This window comes from Amphiprion ocellaris, chromosome 3 (genome assembly GCF_022539595.1).
Source record: "Amphiprion ocellaris isolate individual 3 ecotype Okinawa chromosome 3, ASM2253959v1, whole genome shotgun sequence".
Classification (NCBI taxonomy): domain Eukaryota; kingdom Metazoa; phylum Chordata; class Actinopteri; family Pomacentridae; genus Amphiprion; species Amphiprion ocellaris.
In genome coordinates, this window is record NC_072768.1 from 9235045 (window position 1) to 9254878 (window position 19834).

At 40.2% G+C, this 19834-nt stretch overlaps 1 protein-coding gene across 2 annotated transcripts in view; it reads left to right on the plus strand.

Annotated features, from left to right (window-relative positions):
• The first annotated feature begins 4263 nt into the window (after positions 1–4263).
• Positions 4264–19834, plus strand: part of grm3 (glutamate receptor, metabotropic 3) — a 41063-nt gene continuing 25492 nt past the window's right edge. The window contains exons 1-3 of one of the 2 annotated variants that reach the window (XM_023291242.3): positions 4264–4412; positions 8342–8410; positions 15209–15268. The gene's annotated coding sequence lies outside the window, so the exon portion shown is untranslated. The remainder of the gene's footprint in view (positions 4413–8341; positions 8411–15208; positions 15269–19834) is intronic. The other variant, XM_035957679.2, reaches the window with a different exon arrangement.

A 19834-nucleotide genomic window follows, 5' to 3' on the forward strand; every position in this document is an offset into this window, starting at 1 on the left:
TGCGTGCGTGTGTGTGTGTTTATTTTATTGTTATAAACATAATTTCACAATTTTTCTTGTTTTTTTAATGTGGTGAAAGTATTTTTTTAAGAAACTGACTTAATTAATAAGCCATAAAACAGAAAGAGGACAAAAAGAAAGCACAAACAGTGAAAATGTATTACAAAAACATTTTTTCATCCTATAAGGCACAATTTGCCCATTTATTTTCATAGCAGCACATAAAGTTTTTTGTGTAAAGCAACCTGGACAGTGTGCATGTGCGCGTGTGTGTGTGTGTGTGTGTGTGTGTGTGTGTGTGTGTGTGTGTGTGTGTGTGTGTGTGTGTGTGTGTGTGTGTGTGTGACTGGTGAGCAGACGAACATGGAACAGGTCAGTGCTTGTCCTGTGAAGTGTTTGTGGCCTGCAGTCTGTTGGCCATGCCTCTGTAACCAGGATAATTAGAGACCAACCCCCCGTTAGGAGCCATAAACAGCCAAGAAACAACATTAGCGTCATGATACACAGAAAGAAAAGCACACGTTATTACCTTGTCATCTAGAACACATTTTGGGCAAATTTGATATGCGTCATACTTAATTTCCAAATATAAACATTGTTTGAAAATACCAGCTGGCAGACTTTTGTGGAGTTTCGAATCATGATGACGTCCACAACAGCGTTGGTGGGATGCAACAGTGGCATATAAATGTATATAAAGAGAAAGAAAGGAGAGTAGAGGAGAGGTACTTAGTGCATTATTGGAAGTCCTTCAGTAGCGTAGGCATATAGCCACACAACTAAACTCTGTTAAAAAGGAAAGTTTTAAACCTAATCTTTAAAATACAGAGTGTGTCTGCCTCCTAAACCCAGACTGGGAGCTTGTTCAACAGCAGAGGAGCCTAACTGCTGAAGGCCTCTCATTCTGGTCTTGGAAACTCTAAGAACCGCAAGCTAGCCTGCACTCTGAGAGCAAATTGCTCTGTTGAGACAATATGGTACAAGAAGTATTTAAGATATAATTCAGCTTGGTTCATTAAGGATTCTGGGTAAGAAAGACTTTAAATTCTGGATTTTACAGGAGGCAATTGAAGAGAAGCTAAAATGGAAGGAATATAAGCCAGAGCTGAATTGAAACGACCCCACAATAGCAATATACAGTGTATGAAAAATGCTGGCGTCCATACACACAGTAGCTCTAAGATCCAGTCTACTATCTACATGGTTTAAAAACAGGCATTCAGCATATCATGCTTTACAAAAACATGAAGCTGGTATTTGTGAAATGACCACAAGGACAAGAAAAATTGTGGAAATGTAAGTGTGTATGAACCCAAAAGTGTACTTATGGTCACCATGGTATAACTTTACATAGTATAACTTTAGACCATCAAAGGGCAACAACCACATGAAATAAATTATATAAAGGCAGGTAATGGCATGTGAGTGTATGCAGGAACCAAAGTAATTTCTTGTACTATGAGCTCCAAACAGCATCCCTTCTTAGGTAACATTGTCTGCCAGCTGCTGTTTTTCTCTTTGCATAACTGTGTTAAAGGAAGACTCCACACAGGGCCTTATGTGAGAACGATGTGTAACTTTCGCCCATGCAGCAGGAAAAAAAATAGATCTGATTCATCTCACTGAGTTTTTAATTCTACAGACTATTAGCAACTCGCAAACATAAATTCCATAACAGTCTATACCCATTGTAGTGAAATTCAGAGCTTGGTTAAGCTGCTCCCCTGAGATTTTAGCACTCCCATCTGGAATGTGCCCACAGAAATATCTGAAGACTCCTTCCGCCTTAAAACATAACCTCATTTAAGGAAAATAATTTTAGCTCATGTTTAATGCAGCTGCAATCAACCGAATCAGGGCCCTTCTTCCCATTTTTGCCAAACTGTGGCCTTGAGTCTGACCCAAGATTAAAACACATACAATTATTTATCTTTTTGATTTAAATTGAGTTCTTTTTTCATCATATGCTAAATGGAAATTGCCTAAAACAATTTTAATGTCATAACAGGTCACAGCTCCACATTTTTCAAAGTACTTTCGTCCACTTGGCCACATCACAAGCGACCACACTGACCAAAGCAAATGAACGCTTGTGGTTGGAACTAGACCCGTTGTCCGACCAACACTGGGCACACTTCTAAGCACACTCACTCCTCTGTGTGAAGCTCCATCCATCACGAGGCCAAGACAGGACAGAAGACCATGGGAAATGAAGCATGGCTAATTCTATTAGCTCGGGGACACAAACAATCTGTGGGGAATCACAGACGAAAGAAACATAATCCCAGCGGACCCACTTCCTGCTGCATGAGCTGGAGCAGTTCACCATGATGAGGCAAAACGTCACATTCCTCCACACACACACACACACAAACACACACACACACACACACACACACACACACACACACACACACACACACACACACACACACACACACACACACACACACACACACACACAAACACACACACACACAGACACACACACACACAGACACACATGGGGCCTCATGAGTGTAGGTAGTTTCATATAGGGAGGTTCACAATGTCCATATTTGCAATCTATCATGTTGACATCTCTCTCTTGGCCAGTTATTATTCTTTTTCTTTCTTTCTTTCTTTTCTGTTCTGTCTTTCTTTCTTTCTTTCTATGTTGCTTGCTTCCTTTCTATTTTCCTCTTTTTCCTTTCTCTCTTTTCGGCTGTGCTGTCTGTGTGGAAAGGCTGGTCTCAAAGCTCTCTCGCTGAGCGACCCTTATGGGACAAAGCTGGCTTTCTGGGCTTTTTGCATATATGCAGGCCATGCAGACAATGAGGCCTTTATTAGAGTAGCCAGCATCTCCTAGCTGGAACGGCAGGGATGAGGGATGAAGTCTGAGGAAAGCTGTGACTGACACTGGCCACTAGTGTGTGTGTGTGTGTGTGTGTGGTGCACATTTCCCACCTCTTTCCCATGCATGTGTGTGTGTCACAGAGGTGTGAAGTGGATGCTCTTACCCGTACTTCTTCAGTCAACTAATCAATCTCCGCACACCCAAAGCTTACCCGCCATATGGCGTCATGCAGCACATACACGGACAACATCCGATGCAGCCAGAAACTTCCCGTCATAATACATCTGCATATGAAACAGGCGAAGCAACATGCTGTGGCCTTTAGCTGCAATCAGAACACTGCTCTGAGCAAGCCCTCAGACGGTGTATCTCTATGCACTTGACTAACTTTACAATGCAGAAATCAGGCCTCCAGTCTGAGTGCCTCCGTGTGTGTGTGTGTGTGTGTGTGTGTGTGTGTGTGTGTGCAGTGTAGTGTGCATTTTGTGTGTGCGTTCGTGTCGAGCAGAGACAGAGGACGCTCTGTGACTCAATCATGCGTGAAGAGGATTTTCTGTTCAATAGGAGCTGCACACTTGCATACTTGCATTCTAATGACTCCATGTGCATAATCATACAAACAAGTAAAGATGCACAGATGCACGTGTTCATGTTGAACACACACTTCCACATGCAAAAACACACACAAACACACCACTGAAGGGCACTTTTTCTGTTCTTGCAATTAGAAAATAGAGGAAAGAGAGACAAACACCTAACTTAAAAAAAATAATACCCTGCATCACATTAGTGTAATCTATATAAGTAGTTCTAGGAACAGCTCAAAGGGTGGATGTCCTACATCTCTACCACTGAATGCAGCTACTGCCATGTTCTTCAAATATGCCTGAATGAGATGAAGCATGGACAGCATGTTTAGTGCTGTTTCCCAGATTGTCTTTGCCACTGACATCACAGAGTGTAATAATGTGTTTAAACATTAATGGAGCTTGCATGAAATAAAAACAGGGTGTGAATTTCTCTACCACTACACATATGTCTGCAATCAGGCTGCAAGGACAGACAAATAGACGGGTTCTGTTCATCACTCTGCACCTCACATGTACAGCATTCATCCGGGAGCACCTATGTCTCCCCCTCTCTTTCTTTTCACTCTCTGTCTTCATTCACTGAAGCTAGAGTTGTTGTTCTGAGTGGTAAACATGTGCTAAGGGGGGTGAATGGCTAAGTTTTCTTTTTATCCAATAAAAATGTCTCCTTGCCAGATCGATTGTTGTTGCTAGGAGACTGAAGCATCCTTTGGCAAGGGGCTACAGCTCTCCACGTCTGTTGTTTCCCTCCCCATCTCTCTCTCTCTATCTCACTCACTTACGCTCTCGCTCTCTCTCTCGTGCATGCGCGCTCACACCCACACACACACACACACACACACGCACATTCACGGAGCTGGCGCGCAGCGCAGTGGCGCCCATCCTCTCTCTCAGTGCGACTCCTCCGAGGGATCAGGAGTAGACTAAGTCAAACTTCCAGCAGCTTAAGATTTGTGCGCAACCTTTGAAGGATCGAAGTCGTCAAGGTAGGTCAAATATAACATATTCCTCACCGGTGGGCAGTTGTGTTGTAGTCTTAGATTACAGGTTAGGGCGACAGAGTGCAGTGAAAAATTGACAGTCCGGGAGCGTTCAAGCGCGCGTCAGCCAATCGTACGGTGGGGAGCAATTTGCTTTGAACTTTGCGCAGGATTTAAACACCCAGTTGTACTGCATAAACGTGGTTCTCGTGTACTTCTTTTAATCAGATGCAGCTAGTGATCTCGGACTGTGATAGAGAGAGAGAAAAAAGCCCCGGTAGCTAATCTCTGCAGCAGATGCACGATAAAGATACAGAAGGTGAAACAAAGAGTATCTGCAGTTGCGTATTTTACGCTGCGTGGAGAAGTTATTTGGGTTCAGACAGACCGCACTGAGGCATGCCCCTCGGCTTTAGGCTTCCTGGGGAAAGATGGGCGGGTGGTGCGTCTCTGGAAACAGGCATACAGGTGGATGAGATAATCTGATTTGGTCACTGTTTATCAGGGTTGTTAGTTTCCGTTTACCTTTAAACCACCGCTCCACACCTTGCGCCAGAGGGGAGGCGTATGGAGCTTTACTGAAGGTACAGCGGGAAAAATGTGACTTTACACATATACTGAGGCTCAGCAAATGTTCTATTTTTCACTGATGATCTTAGAGGTGTGACAGAACTTGGACTTACTTAATGGATGAACATATTCCTTCATATCACCCACATGTGGTTCCCCCCATGGTGTTGTCATGCACCCCAACTAGAAATAACACATCTGAATTCTGAAAACCAGCCAAAAAACTAGACCCATGGGTGGTATTCCTGTAGAGCAGGTGTGTCTTTATCACCCTCAAGAGTGAGCTTAGAGTGACCTTACCTGTTATTTTCTTTATTTTTTGAAGCAATAGTTTTAGTTATGCTCACATTTTGTTGTGTAATGTGTAGTTTATTTCCTCTTGGAGAGCACATTGATGCACACTTGGGATGGTGTTCAGACAATATCTCCTACGCAACACCACCCATGATGAGGTATGCACTGATGTGCTGATCAGTCAATGAATAACTCTGAGTTGGTGTTGATGCACCTTGTTTCTGTTTTCCTCAATCAAACGGTCAAATGTTACTGAAATATGCAGCAGACAAGTGTGACATCATGTTCTTGTGTTACTGGAGACAGACTTGCATTAAAATAAAAATTATGCAAAATTTATCAAAGTATTGATGCTATTTTTCTTTGTAGTAATTATACACTATGTCTAAATCTGTACTGGAATTATAATATTAACATATAATATTAACATCTGACTTTAGGCTGACTAGATTAGGAGTAATGAGAATTTCAAATTAACGCTGTTCTTTATGTGCTCTGTTAGAGAGGAGTGAAAGAACAAACATTTACTCAAAGGAGGGGTGGGCAGCGCCTGTACCGCTAGATGTCTGAGAAGCTTGAGCCTATAGGAGTCATGCAAATAATAATAATATATGTAACATGATAATAATAAAATGAATACTATGTTGTTGTGAGGCATTAATTAAAATTTAGAATTTAATGAATATGACATAGAATTTGGCAATTTTTCCAGTTTTTAGGGGTGGGGTCAACATGTTACGTGTGCATTAGCGTGTGTAAAATGGCAATTACTTGTTTTTTACAGAGTAGCATCAGATACCTGTATATTTATTTTGTGATTTTGGAATCTAAAACTAAAATCTGTATTGCATTGGTATGCTTCCAATTTATGCTTTACTGATACAATGCAACGTGTTTGTGGTTTATAAACAGATTTCATATGTTTCAGCCCAACTCGTTGCTGTAACTTGTTGCATAATTAAATCTAATTTCATACATGGTGTGTGATTATGTACAAACTGTACGTCAGTGAGAATCTCAGTGTGTGTCAGTGGAGGGTCAAACATGGTGTAGGAGAGGCTCGCAAGTGTGGGTGGGTATTTGGTGGCCTTGTTAAAGCTTAAAGATGTGTTTACATACTTATATATATGTGTGTGTGTTTGTGTGTTTGTGCACGTGTAGTAGAGGAGAATAAGAACCTGTGCGCAAGTCACAGGACAATTTTTGATGGTGAATGGATTTGGCCTTGAGTTTCAGCATTTTTGTGCTGGTAAATGTGCTTACATGAGCATGTGATTGTGCATCTGTGTGTGTGTGTGTGTGTGTGTGTGTGTGTGTGTGTGTGTGTGTGTGTGTGTGTGTGTGTGTGTGTGTGTGTGTGTGTGTGTTTACATGTGTAGAAATGGCCTTGTAGCTGCCACAAAGCACCACTCAGTGGATTCTGTACTGCATGCAGTGGAGCACCTCATCGTTAGCATCAACAGCACAGTGGAGGGTGTGTGTGTGCGTTGGAACAGAGATTTTGAGTTTAGAAGCTGATCATTGAATATCACAGGTGGATGGTTTCCTGTGAAATGATGATGCGTTGATTCAATAATTCGATGTATTGTTCTTGTTTGATAAATCATACAGCACTAACTGGATTAGGAACCAGTCATCTGTTTCCCCCTGGACTGAACCATTAGTGACACTATCTGATCATCAAACACTCAGTCTCTACAAGCCTCTATTACCAGCTCATTCTAATCATGATCTTTACGTTGGAAAAAAAATTCAAATTGTTAAAATATCCAAAAATTTCCGACACACCACCTGCAGCGTGACCTCCTTTCTGCACACACCTGCTCAAAAGCTTGGTAGAATTGTGCATGACGGCAAAGATGGAAATGTGTTCAACCATATATTGGTGAGAATATGAGAGTCTGGAAGTACAGTAACTACCAAGCATATGGATAGAAAGCGAAGAAAAAAAGTGGATTTTGCTCCAAGAGCAGTTTTTGAAGTTCTGTGGACATTTTGTCGCAATTGAAATCCATTACAGCTGACATAAATTTCAGCCAGCCACAGCTACCAGGTTCCATAAAGGACAAAACTTTTCAGCAGAAACCTTAATATGAACGGGACAATTCTTTGATATTTCAAAAGACTGGATGGCATAATGACAGATCAGTGCTTTACACATTTTATCTGATAAGCTTATATTTTGCTGCAACTACAACACAGCCTTCTGAAACAGCTGGATTTTGGGATACTGGTATTTTACCAAAGGCTATCAGGGCTTGTGTACATCTTGTACAAATAATTTGGCAAGAAGATGGCATAGTCACTGTAGCAATATTAATTTCACATTTTGGGTTTCCTACAGTACTATTCAGTATAACTTTAACTTTAGCTTTAATGGTACTATGTGTGTCAAATTATTGAAATGGCATATTTGTTTCTTTTGTTTGTAGAAAATGACACAGTCCCAGTAATTGGTTTGATTAATCCAGTCCTTCAGTCATTCATGGACTGTTAAGAATTCTATACAGTGTTCTCAGTAAATACAATCTATACAGACATATAACTAGCTAATAATAATGTATGTTTTCGTATATTTGATAATTAGACATTTGTAATTGTACACTAAAAAATTCTGTTTTCCATTATGAAAGTTTCCTGTTTTCATTCACAAAGACATATGCCACCACAACTGTGAGCAAAACTGTTTTTTGCAAACAGTTATGAATGCAAAAAACACAAAAGGGCTGACAATGACAGTGAATTACCAGTGGTGCTTTTGTGCCTATTTTACAATAATCATAAATTTTGAGGTCACCAGTAAAAAATGTTTCTATAAATACGTTTTCAGGTCCTACAGGTGTTTCCACTGTCAGCATGTAAGAGTTTTTTTAAGTAGCTGTCCATGGTGCTGAATTCCTCAACAATTTATTTAAGTCATTGTAAGCTGTCTTTTATAGCACATACATGGCAACAATGAAATTAACATCCCATGGAGCAGCATGTTTAGAGTTATTATAGTTAGTTCTGACTTCCCTTCTTTCACACTATTCTCTCTCTCTTTTTCTGGTTTCGTGTGTTCAACACTAAAGACAAGGCGATGAAAACATGGGATCTCATCTCAGCAGAGTCGAGGGGAGTCTAACACACTAACAGAACAGGTAGGCAACTCAAAATCAACGCGTTTTGTCATGCACGCAACAACCAAATGAAATATGATAAACAAATACCTGAAATATGTGAAGTTTCTATGCTCTCCTCCTGCCTGTGTGGGTTTCCTCCAGGTGCTACACTCTCCTCCCACAGTCCAAAGACATGTAGGTTAACTGGTGACTCCAAATTGTCCGCGGGTGTGAATATGAGTGTGACTGGTGATCTGTTTCTCTGTGAAAGCCCTGTGACTGAGTCGCGACCTTTCTCATCGTGCTCCCGGCCTCTACTTAGTGTCAGCTGGGAGCAGCTCCAGCCCTCCAAGTCCCTCTGAAGAAGAAGTGGCTAGCTGCCGAATGAATGAAAAAAATAAAAGCCTGCTACCAAAAAAGAATACTAGGCAACAATCAACCTTTTCGTTGAGAGCAGGTATCATTTTATGCAGCCTCATGTTCCTATAGTTTTCCTTTATCACCATAAAAAGATCTTAGTGTCATTTGGAAACTGCAATTAAACAGATTATAACAAAATTTCCAGTACAACCTCATTAAAGGTTCAATCCCAACAAAGAGATCACATGTATGCATTTACTCTTAAATCTATTAGATTTATTATGCTCAAATTTGAGCTCATTTGTAACTATTCTAACTTTATCCCTCAATATAGATGCTTTTTTCACAGCAGCATCAGGGGTTCATATCTGCCAATTTAAAAGTCCATCTCCAGTCTTTGATCAAATACCTAAAAACTCATCACTATATATCAAAGTTAGATATTTAGACATTTGTTTTTCCCTTCAAATAACCCCTTTGTGCCTAAAAATGTCTTACATGTAACTACACACATGCCTTTAGAATATGCAGCTCTATGACGTTTCTGCGTCTCTCTCCAGCCACCCCTCCTCACTTACTGCAGCTGGAGCACACCAGCTCACCTAAAGATCTACTCAAAGTCTGTAAAACCGCTGCACTATACAGCGGAAAGTTGCAATATTAGAATAATTCAGCCATGCATGTTCAAACTAGAAATTGATTTTAAAGAAGAATAATGATATGGAAAGCTCCACCCCTCAAGTTAGCAGAGTTGACTTCTTTGGTTTGCTAAATAAGAAAACCTCACAGCCTGAATCCCTGCTTTTGAGATCAGCACACTGCAGCTTCCAGATAGAAATGCTCAGCCATGTCATTGCCTTCTACTTTTGCTCATGATATGTCTTCTAGCATGTAAAGAACACTATATGGATGGATGTTCACAAGGTAAAAACGTGTTGTAGTTGCTTTTTTTTCCTACAAAGGGTCTTAAAAGGGACACTCTTTAAACCTAATGTGGGATTTTGCAGGGACTTTTGACTCTTACCAGGGATTAGAAAATAAATCCAGGCTTTTGCTTCATTGATTTTGGCCATTTTTCTTGGTTCTCTTGTGTCAATAAGATAGTTACAGCATTCTTCCGTTGTACATTTTTCAATTCTTCCCCGCAAGTTAGCATGTCTAGGAAGTTATGTACAATTTTTTCCCTACGCGTACTTTGTTGGATATCAGACAATGATAAATGATGGAATTGAAAAGGGGAAAAGCATAAAAGCATGCTGATACTAACCTGACATTTTTGCTTGGAAGTTTAGTTTTTAGAATACTTCATATTTTTATTTTGTTTTTGTCTGTAGTGTTTTTGTATGGTTATTTGCTTCCTGTGTTTTGGTAATCAGCATTGGGAGTATTGTCATTAATAGAAAAACAGATCCTTTATTCTGTTCTGTGAATGCCTCCCGAAGTTCTTGGCTTCTCCGGTATTTATGAAAAAATACCGCTGCTGTCCTCTACATGTTCCTTACACTGTTATGCTCCAGTGACGAAACAGGCATGTGTCTGGAGATCGCTGCTGCATCCCTCAGCTCACCTCTCATCGTTAACTACAGTCACATCGTACACTGTTCCACACACACACACACACATACACACACTTAGCAGCATGCACAAACATACACTGTGGTAGCACTACAATGCGTGTTCACTGACATCTCCCCCTTCCCTGCATCTGCACACACTCACTCACACACACACTCACACACACACTCTCACACTCTCACACACACACACACACACACACACACACACACACACACACACACACACACACACACACACACACACACACACACACACACACACACACGTGCACTCTGGGGATGAGGCAGTGAAAGGGCAGTGGGATGTACAGCTGTGATGGTGTGTCTCAGAGAGAGATCAGACTCGTTAATAAATGATGATCCTGAGGAGGGAAACTGTGTGTATGAGTGTAAGAAGGATAGTGAAAGGTGGCTCACTGGTCATGCAGTGGCTACTATTCATACAAAGTGCCTTTCATTGAACCTACAATGTGCAGATATAAAAAGCTTTTAATGTCTGATTAATATGTTGGTCATTTGTTATCTGATAACAGCTGATTTAAATGATAGCTGAGATAGATAATAATAATGATCAGCAAGATAATGGCCAGATGAAGATCCAGAACTGGGTCAGGATTTGGAATGGATATTGAACAAATAGAAAATACAAGTAAAAACATTTAGAACTATGTATCTTAGTGTTTTGTATCCTATTTGATAATGTTTTGAATGCAAGATTCCAGACTCAATGTGCATTTTGTGTATATTTATTACTAGCATTACTAAACGTATGATTCACACACACCAATAGTTATGACAGTGAAGTCAGAGGTCAGCAATTTCCAATTTTAGATGCTAAATGTTGCATTGTTACATGAATGAATGAGTGGATTTGTTTATTTTTGTGTCATAACTGTTGAAATGGAGTAAACAAGGGATTACATAACACACAATAATCAATATAAATAAAGCCTTCCAGCGGTTGATGTTCACTTTTGGAAGAAAAGCAAATCATTACTCCACACCACAAATGTTCTTAATCAAAAGAAGAATAAAAATCTAGTGGTGCTCATAAACAAAGCCAGAATTTCCAGCATGAATAGATTCCTATGCATTTTGTAGCAATGCACTACTTTCTGTCACACGCTGTCCTCCAGGTTGTGATCACATTACAGGCACAATAAGTTTGGCAATATTTCTCTCCTATTGCATCAGGTATGACAATTACCCTGGATATTCTCTCCTAATGCTCAGGTCGAACTCCCTCTATCCAACCACTCAGCCTTTTCTCGCTCACCGCTGTGTGGGCATCTGCCACTCACCTGGGAACCACATGTGAGCTGTGAATGTCATCCTGAAATAATCAATAAATGATATTATATATAGGGCATTGTGCGAGAAGTCAGAACTAGAATTTGGACTTTTTATGTGATTAAATGTAAATCTGTGCCTGTATTGTTTCTCACATTAAGGGGGTCCTGGGATATGGCCAAGTATCCCATGACAAATTTAACTATCTAAAAAAAAAGTAAGGGTAATTTAATGTGCTTTGCCTGAAAGTTAAGTTGCTTTTCGATTCACTTAGCTTTTGTAATTAACTGACTGACATAACAACCATTTAACTACGGTCAGAAAAGAAAGAAGCCCACGGACAGTTGTGTTTTAATTGCAGCATTAAACAATTGACACAATGAACTCATGAACACATACTCACGGTGCAAATCTTCACTTCAGCTTCAGTCAGTATTTACACATATGTGCTCAAAGCATTGTCCAGCTGCAGTAGAATCGCATATGAAACCTCCATTTTTTCCCGTTGTTTTGTCCTCATAACCTAATGAATTGATAAATATGGAAAGATACATGACAACCTGAATGCAGTTTTTAAATACTTGTTTTATAACCGGCAATGTCACAAGTCAACAAAACACAAAATTGTCCTTTCTGATAGTGTAAAATAACTGTTTTGTCACTTTAAATAAATTAAATGGTTTGTGTTTAACTACAATAGGTTGAACTTATTGCGCTGCAGTGGGAACTCTAAGTCCCACAATTACGATAAAGAAGAGTCCAGGGCTGATGTGAGAGAGCAAATTTAGAAAGTTTGTCATTTAAATCCTAATAATTAGTGAGGAATGACTGCAGTAATTGGTTTTTACACATCACCACCTAACCTGAATCAGTCTAAACCAACCAACATTACTTCTACCGAAGAGGCTTTTGTCTCTGTCCAAGCAAATTATATGTATTTGTCTGACTAACTGCCTGAGATATAGTGTGGTCAACAGCCCATGGCCACTGCTCCCTACCTGTCCATTAATGCTCCGTGTACCTCATGTATCGACCACGGTGACGACAGACTGGCGGGTGTGTGAACATGAATTAAGCAGGATGCAGCAAGACCTGTGACAAAGAGGGGTTGACTGATGCTCCATGATGTCTCCCAGGGTCATTACATGACAGTTAAGTTGATAGATGCCGTCCACAGAGGGGTAATTCTCCTCCTGACAAGCCCACTGCCTTGTACAGTGATGAAATGCGGATCTGATGAATGCTTTCACACATTTCCCAACACTGGTCTGTTTTTAGGCTGAGCAGCCATTTTTAATCATGCCACGTCAGATGAGCTATGGACCACCAAAACTCAGGGAATACACACTGTGAGGGCTATGAAGACATCTGATTGAAACTCTGTGGGAAGGCATAAAAGATACAACTACTTTCACAACGCTGTAGATTAATCTCTAAATTATTTCTTCCAGTTTTGGTCTATAAAATGGCAGAGCGACGTAAAAAATGTCCAACGCTGTTTCCCACAGTGCAGGGGGACCTCTTCAAATTGGTGCTTTGCACAACCAACCATCCCAAACATATTAATTTTAACATGATACAGCAAAGACAGGCAGAAAATCTGCATCTTAACCAGACACATAACTTGAATGAATGATGGGCCTGCCATAAAATCTGAATTATCGATTCATTTCCATTCGGTTTTAGCACTTTCACAGTTAATTAATTTGGAAAAATCACTCACTGTAGTAAAATGTACTGAATAAAATACTCCAGAATGCTGAGCACTCCCACTGTAGACTTAGTGTGGTGCTCAAAGCTTTAAAGCTCTTTTAGTGGAGAATCCTTTTGGAGTACCCACTGCACATGAGAGCGCAGTTTAGCCTGTGTGCCCCTGAAGCACACTACTTCTTATATGGGTTAATCCAGTTTTCATTATAAATGTACTCCTTTATCTGGAACAGCATGTGGATTGTGCACTACACAATGTGAAACTGCAGTTCTGTAGTTAAGCAAAAATCAATGCTGTGTGGTTAAATCTTTTCAATTTCAGCTGTCTGTAAGGTCCAGGAAATCAATTTCTATGTGTCTACTGTGATAGGGCCTTTAACCTGCGCACCTGATGCGGGTCATGGAAGAGACTGATTAATCAATACTGGAAAGGCTGAGCTCAGAGGGTCTGATTATTAATTTTGATTGGTAAATTGTGATTAAGGGGGTTTAACCAAAGTTAGCTGTCATCACACACCCAAAGACCCACTGCCATTCAACATTTAGTCTTTTATTTTCAGTTTTGTATATTTCTTTTCATCATGTGGACTGGCGTGCTTACATTAAAAGGACAGAGGGTTGTGCATCATGTCTCGTTGCCTGTTTGGTTGTTATATTTTGTGAGATCTTTCTGTCCTATTTATGGATCATCAGTCTTTCCTGCCTAAAACGCGCTTCGTAAATAATTAATGGTCACAGCCCATTGCACCCGTTAAGACTGTCAGAAGTCTGGGACACCATGTCTGCGCACATATACTTTACAAACACACACACACACACACACACACACACACACACACACACACACACACACACACACACACACACACACACACACACACACACACACACACACGTAATACTTCTGTGAGGGTTAAAATAAAAGTAGTCCATTTTCCACACATTTTGACAAGGACTACACACATCCTGTCTTTTAAAATTCATGTCCCTTGAACTCCCTCAGCACTAATGAGTAGGACTGGAGTTATTTGGCTTTATTCGCTAAAATGAAGAGGGAGAGATGGGAAGAGAATGAAACACGGAAAGCTGTTGATGAATTAACTGATAATCCTCTGACAGTAGACAGGTCTAATAAGGTGTTGTTCTGATAAAACAAAGCTCCTGTTACCCAACTGCTCATTTTTCTTTCTTTAGAAAAAGAAAAAGAAAGAAGTCACCCAAATATGCACATACAGTGTCTTCTCATACTGTGAGATGCACGTCACTGGTGCAGCTGTGAATTCTGTGAGTTTTGTTATAGACCGATAAACAAGCGTGCACACACAGTAGAAGCATAACACACACACACACACACACACACACACACACACACACACACACACACACACACACACACACACACACACACACACACACACACACACACACACACACACACAGAGCGATGGGTTGTGGGCTATCTCTCCTCTCAGTGTACCGCGGTCCATCGACCCTGCATGGCTGCTCTCAGCTGGATACGTGTCATCCACAGCAGCCCTGCCTGTTAGGGGGAGAGCGAGGGCTGTGGAGGGTGTAAGGGAGGTGGAAATAAATGGGGAGAGAGGGAGGAAGATGGGGAGAAGAGGGGGGTGAGGAAAGGATGCCGGGAACATGGCTTGGAGGAGACGGAGGATGGGAAACAGGAGAGGAGTGTGGTGGTGGTGGTGTGTTTGCAACCTACTCACTGTTGAGCAGGTCAGAGGTGAAATAGGGTTGTCTGTCAGATGCTACTCTGCATCAGAGCTCCCAGTGAGAAGGGTCAGCAGTCAACCCCCTGCTCTGTCCTTTTAATAATAACAGTCGGGTTCTTTTCTGACTGTCTTTTTTCTCCTCATGTGCATCCCCCATGTCTCTCTAATAGGTGTCGTTGGCGATGTTGCCATGTGCCAGCTGCCATCTTCTCCTATGCTTCTTCACTCAGGTAAGACATTCAATATCTGTATAATGTGTGTACATGTAATAAATATGCAGAATTTACTGGAAGAAATCTGAAAAGAAAGTAAATAAATGACAACTTCTGGTCACTGGCCTCGCCAAGAACATGTCCAGCTTATAACCTCCCATAAAATCACAAGTGTTCTTTTTTACCTGTATTTTTTTTCTACAGATCCACATGATTTGAATAGATTAAACAACCATGATGTCCTAGCTACTGGCTTTTTTTCTCCAATTTGGACAGCACTAGCCTAACTGTTTGCACCTTTATGCTAAGCATAGCTAACTGGCTGCTGATTATATGACTAGTGGCTAGTCTGCCATACATGTCAGCTGACATTTTGTTTTGTTTGACCCTAACATGAGGATCACATTAAACAGATGCGTTTCACTAAACTCCATGAAAATGTTCTTAATGCAGTTAGATGCAAATAAAGAATACTGAAGACCAAAGAACCTATGAACATACTTTGAAATATAGCACGTTGACCACTGGCATCATGCAGAAGGATGGACTACAAAGTGAGATAAAGGGGTGAGCAATGTCTGTTGAGCCTAAAGTCCATGGTTTTAGTGTGAAGGTGGTTCTGTCAAACTGGCTAGATCACTATAGCAACCTGTGCTGCAGAGAAAACCTATTCCAGAAGAGGTTAAGTTCAGAGTTTGGGTTTTAGATCTGCTGTAAGAAATGCCATCTGTTCACAAATATATAGATGATACATTTTCGAGTAGGGGAATATACTATGTATGTAAACCTGTTGGCTCATAACCTTAGTAATGCCAGTGAATAAAGTTACAGTAACAGAAACTGTATATGTGGTTTTGCCACAGGAGCCTACATGTTTTCACTTGGTAATGCTGAAAACGCATTAATATATTTTTATGCTTGGTTCTGACTTGCTGCCAAGCCTGTTTTACACAGCTGATTTTGCAGCTAATAGAACACAGATTGGTATTTATCACAGGGAATATTCAATAAACAACATTAATTTCACTTTGATTTTGCCAAAGACTAAAATGATTTGCACGTATCCTTCATTATGGGACAGTGTCAGAAAATGCACTTCTTGAATATCATGTTTAAATGTATGAAGCTTAGAGCTTTAATGTGCAGCTGTCATGTTACAAATAAAGGACTGCATTGAGACTACACTTCTACTATTCCTCTCTTGCATCAGTTGCAGTAACAGTGTTACTTTTTGCCATAATTCATTCCTATATTCCTAATCTAAGAGTGCCACTCTTGACTGAGCCAGGTGGCACACAATCAGTTCATGTTGTACGAAAGAGCAAACGATGCATGAAAAACCTCACTTTATTTGAACCCGCACTGATTCTGATGAAGAAAGCCTGGACTACCAAAGAAAATTGATAACCACTGTTGTGATGCACATTAGTTTTGTCGAGCAAGCTAGCACAAAGGAAGCCAGGCAATGCAGAACGTGTTTCATAGCACATGCCTCAGTACAAATAAGCTGCTAACCACTAGGGCAGCAAATTCACTAATTGTCTTTCTTGTGAGCAGCTGTGACATGTGACGTTTAAGGCCAGTGTTACGCTTTTAGCATCTACGAGAAAACAAGGGTCTGTTAGGTCAACGTTACATAAATTTTGTCATCTAAACAAGTCTACAAGAATGTGAACAGTCCATGCAGCAAATACACTACAAGGTCAGGAGTGTGCATGCATGCAATATGTAGACACCAAGTTACTGCGCATGTATGTAACACAGTGGATTCAGATTGGAATAGAAAATGGTGTAATAAGTCTGCAGCTGTCCTCGAAATGCAAGAGCATTTTTCAATATCTCAATGTCCTTTTACAGTGTGGACTGTTTACATATGGACAGTTTAAATATGTGATTTGTGGATATGATGGATTTTGTAATCTAAACAGGGCATACATTTACCTTTCTGTATCTTAGGTCATGTTTTAAGAACTCAAAATGTTAATTCAAATGAAAATGCATTCGTTATTGCAATGCCAATTGTGCATACATTGGAAAATCTACATGTTATAATGTTCCTTATGCTAAATGTTGATGTCTGGCGTTTTGTCTATAAAGACTAGCATCAGGTATGAATTATTTTTTCCTAATGTAGAGAGGTGTGGACAAAAGTAGCCAATTTTAACTTTAATGCCAAAATTTTAAGAAAGGCTTTTGACACATCTCCTGTCATGGTCTGCATAAGAGCACTTAAAGGATGTTTTTTCCCCCCAGTAATGTATTTGTAGTTTAATAAAGAGCGCCACATGTACAGCCACACTATGATTCTTAAAATACGTGCAATATATTTAAGAAGCCAAGTGTCTGACTGTACTTTAGGCTCCTTGGAAATATTTTTGGTAATAAAGAAAGGAACAAAAAAAGATTTTCTGTTTCACAGTGTGTGCTTTGCTTACACAGTTGCTCTTGAGACAGGAAGCTGGGTTTGGGCACTTTCCAAGAGGTTATAATGAAGCAAACATTCAATTTCGGCGGACACCATGAGAGCAGGGTGAAAATGCTGGGAGATATTATTTGGCACATTTCTGGGAAATTGACTTCAAGAGCTGCCAATTAAAGTAAAGAATACTGTCAACGTAAGGCATTCAGTGAAACTGTTATTATAGTTTTAGCTTCATAAATATACAAGCATGTGCTTATAGGCTACACAAGAGCTCACACTCAAAACAAACACAGCTACATCTGCAGCCTTGTTGTTTTGTTGTCCTCAAAAGTGAGCTCATTACATAGTTACCCTTTGTGTTAATTTTAAATTGCCCTCTAATAATGATGTAAGTTTGTTTAAAGAGTGTATTTCCAGGAACTCCAGCTATTTTCATGGAATAGTGGAAATCCTTCAAGGACGATCTCATTTTTTCTTTGATACACAAGAACACACTTTCTCGCACACACACACACATCGAGCATGTGTGACAGGATCAAGAATAGATATAAATCTTTAATAGACACCATTAATGTCATTCCTCCACAAAAATAGGCTTTAAGTTAAATTAAATGTCCATGTCAGATGGTCTCCTGTGGGATTCTGACGTGAAACAACTCCATGAAGTAAGCCTAACCAGGACAAGAGTCCCTTTTAAAGACGACATCAGGGCACATCATGTGAAGTTCAGTCATGGTTCAAATCCTGCATTCACCCTGCAGTCTTTCCTACAATATCCGTTTGTTATTTATTGTATATCCTGATCCTACATGTTCCTGGCCACACTAATTCTGATCTCTGCTGGTTGAGGGAGAAGGAAGCAAAGACATAGAAATAGTCTGCTTTTAGGTCAACCCCTCAGAGAAGCAGAGGTGTGTGTTCATGTGTGCGTGGCTGTGTATATGTGTGTGCGTGTGTGGGTGGGTGTTTGTCTGGGTGTGTGTGCGTGTTTGTCTGTACGTATGTGTCATATTACAGAGCAGAGTGGTAAAGGTATGGCAGCCGCCTGCAGAAAAATTTGAGCTGCCTGCATCTAAGAGAAGCTTTCATCCTCCTACCTGCCCACCAAAGAGGGGAGACATCTCACACATACATGCACACACATATACACACACAGACGCACACATACACACAAACCAGCAATCAACAGAAATTTCACTACGAGCGTGCTCCTTGGTCTAAATTGATTTTGCTGGTCACAACGTCAACCTCAAGCTTCTGTCTTATCTCTCCTGAGGACTGGAGAGACTGCAAAGGAGACATGAGAGACAGAATTTGAAAGAAGAAGAGAGTTATTTCTTACTCAGGGCTTATAAGCAACTTTGCATAACCTAAGTAGTTTTAGATACATAAACAGACAGAAAAACAGGAGAGCTGGTATAGGTTATTTATTATCTTACGGATATAGCATGTATATCTCGTGATTTGCATTTTCTTAAAGTCATGCTTGTTCTAGAAGCCCATTTCCATGAAGGGTTAATATGCAGTATATCTGTGTATTTCTGTATTGTTATCTGGATAAGCATCTAACAGATGTGACCATTGCTTCACGATGCCATTACAAGCATGCTCATGTTTAGCAGTTGCAGTGTTTACCATGCCCACCGTCGTAATTTATCATGTTTTTGCATGGTTTGCTAATTAGAGGATCAAAGTTATCACAGTCCTTCCTCAGGGCGCAATTAATGTCTCTACCAAATTTCATGGTAATGCATCCAGCGGTTGTTCAAACCATTCCCCTCCAAAAATGTCAACTTTATGGTGGCACTGGAGAAAAAGTCACAGTATCACCAGTTGTTTTGCACCAGGGACTTAGATTATGTGTAGCTAATTTCAATGGTTATCTATTCAATTGATTAACCAATTAACAGAATATCAGACTATCACTGACATCCAACAAACCTCCAATCTATAACAACCATGTATGTAGTTTGGTTCCCACCCTTTTATACAAACTACAGGTGTGTATCGGTGATAGATAATATGCTACAAAGGGTTTAGGCACAAAAGAAATACTAAGGAATAACTAACCTTGATAGGAAGATTATGAAATGGTTGTGGTTAAACAAAACAGGAATGACTATTACTTTGAAACAGAAGCTGACTAGCAATGTCTCATCTGT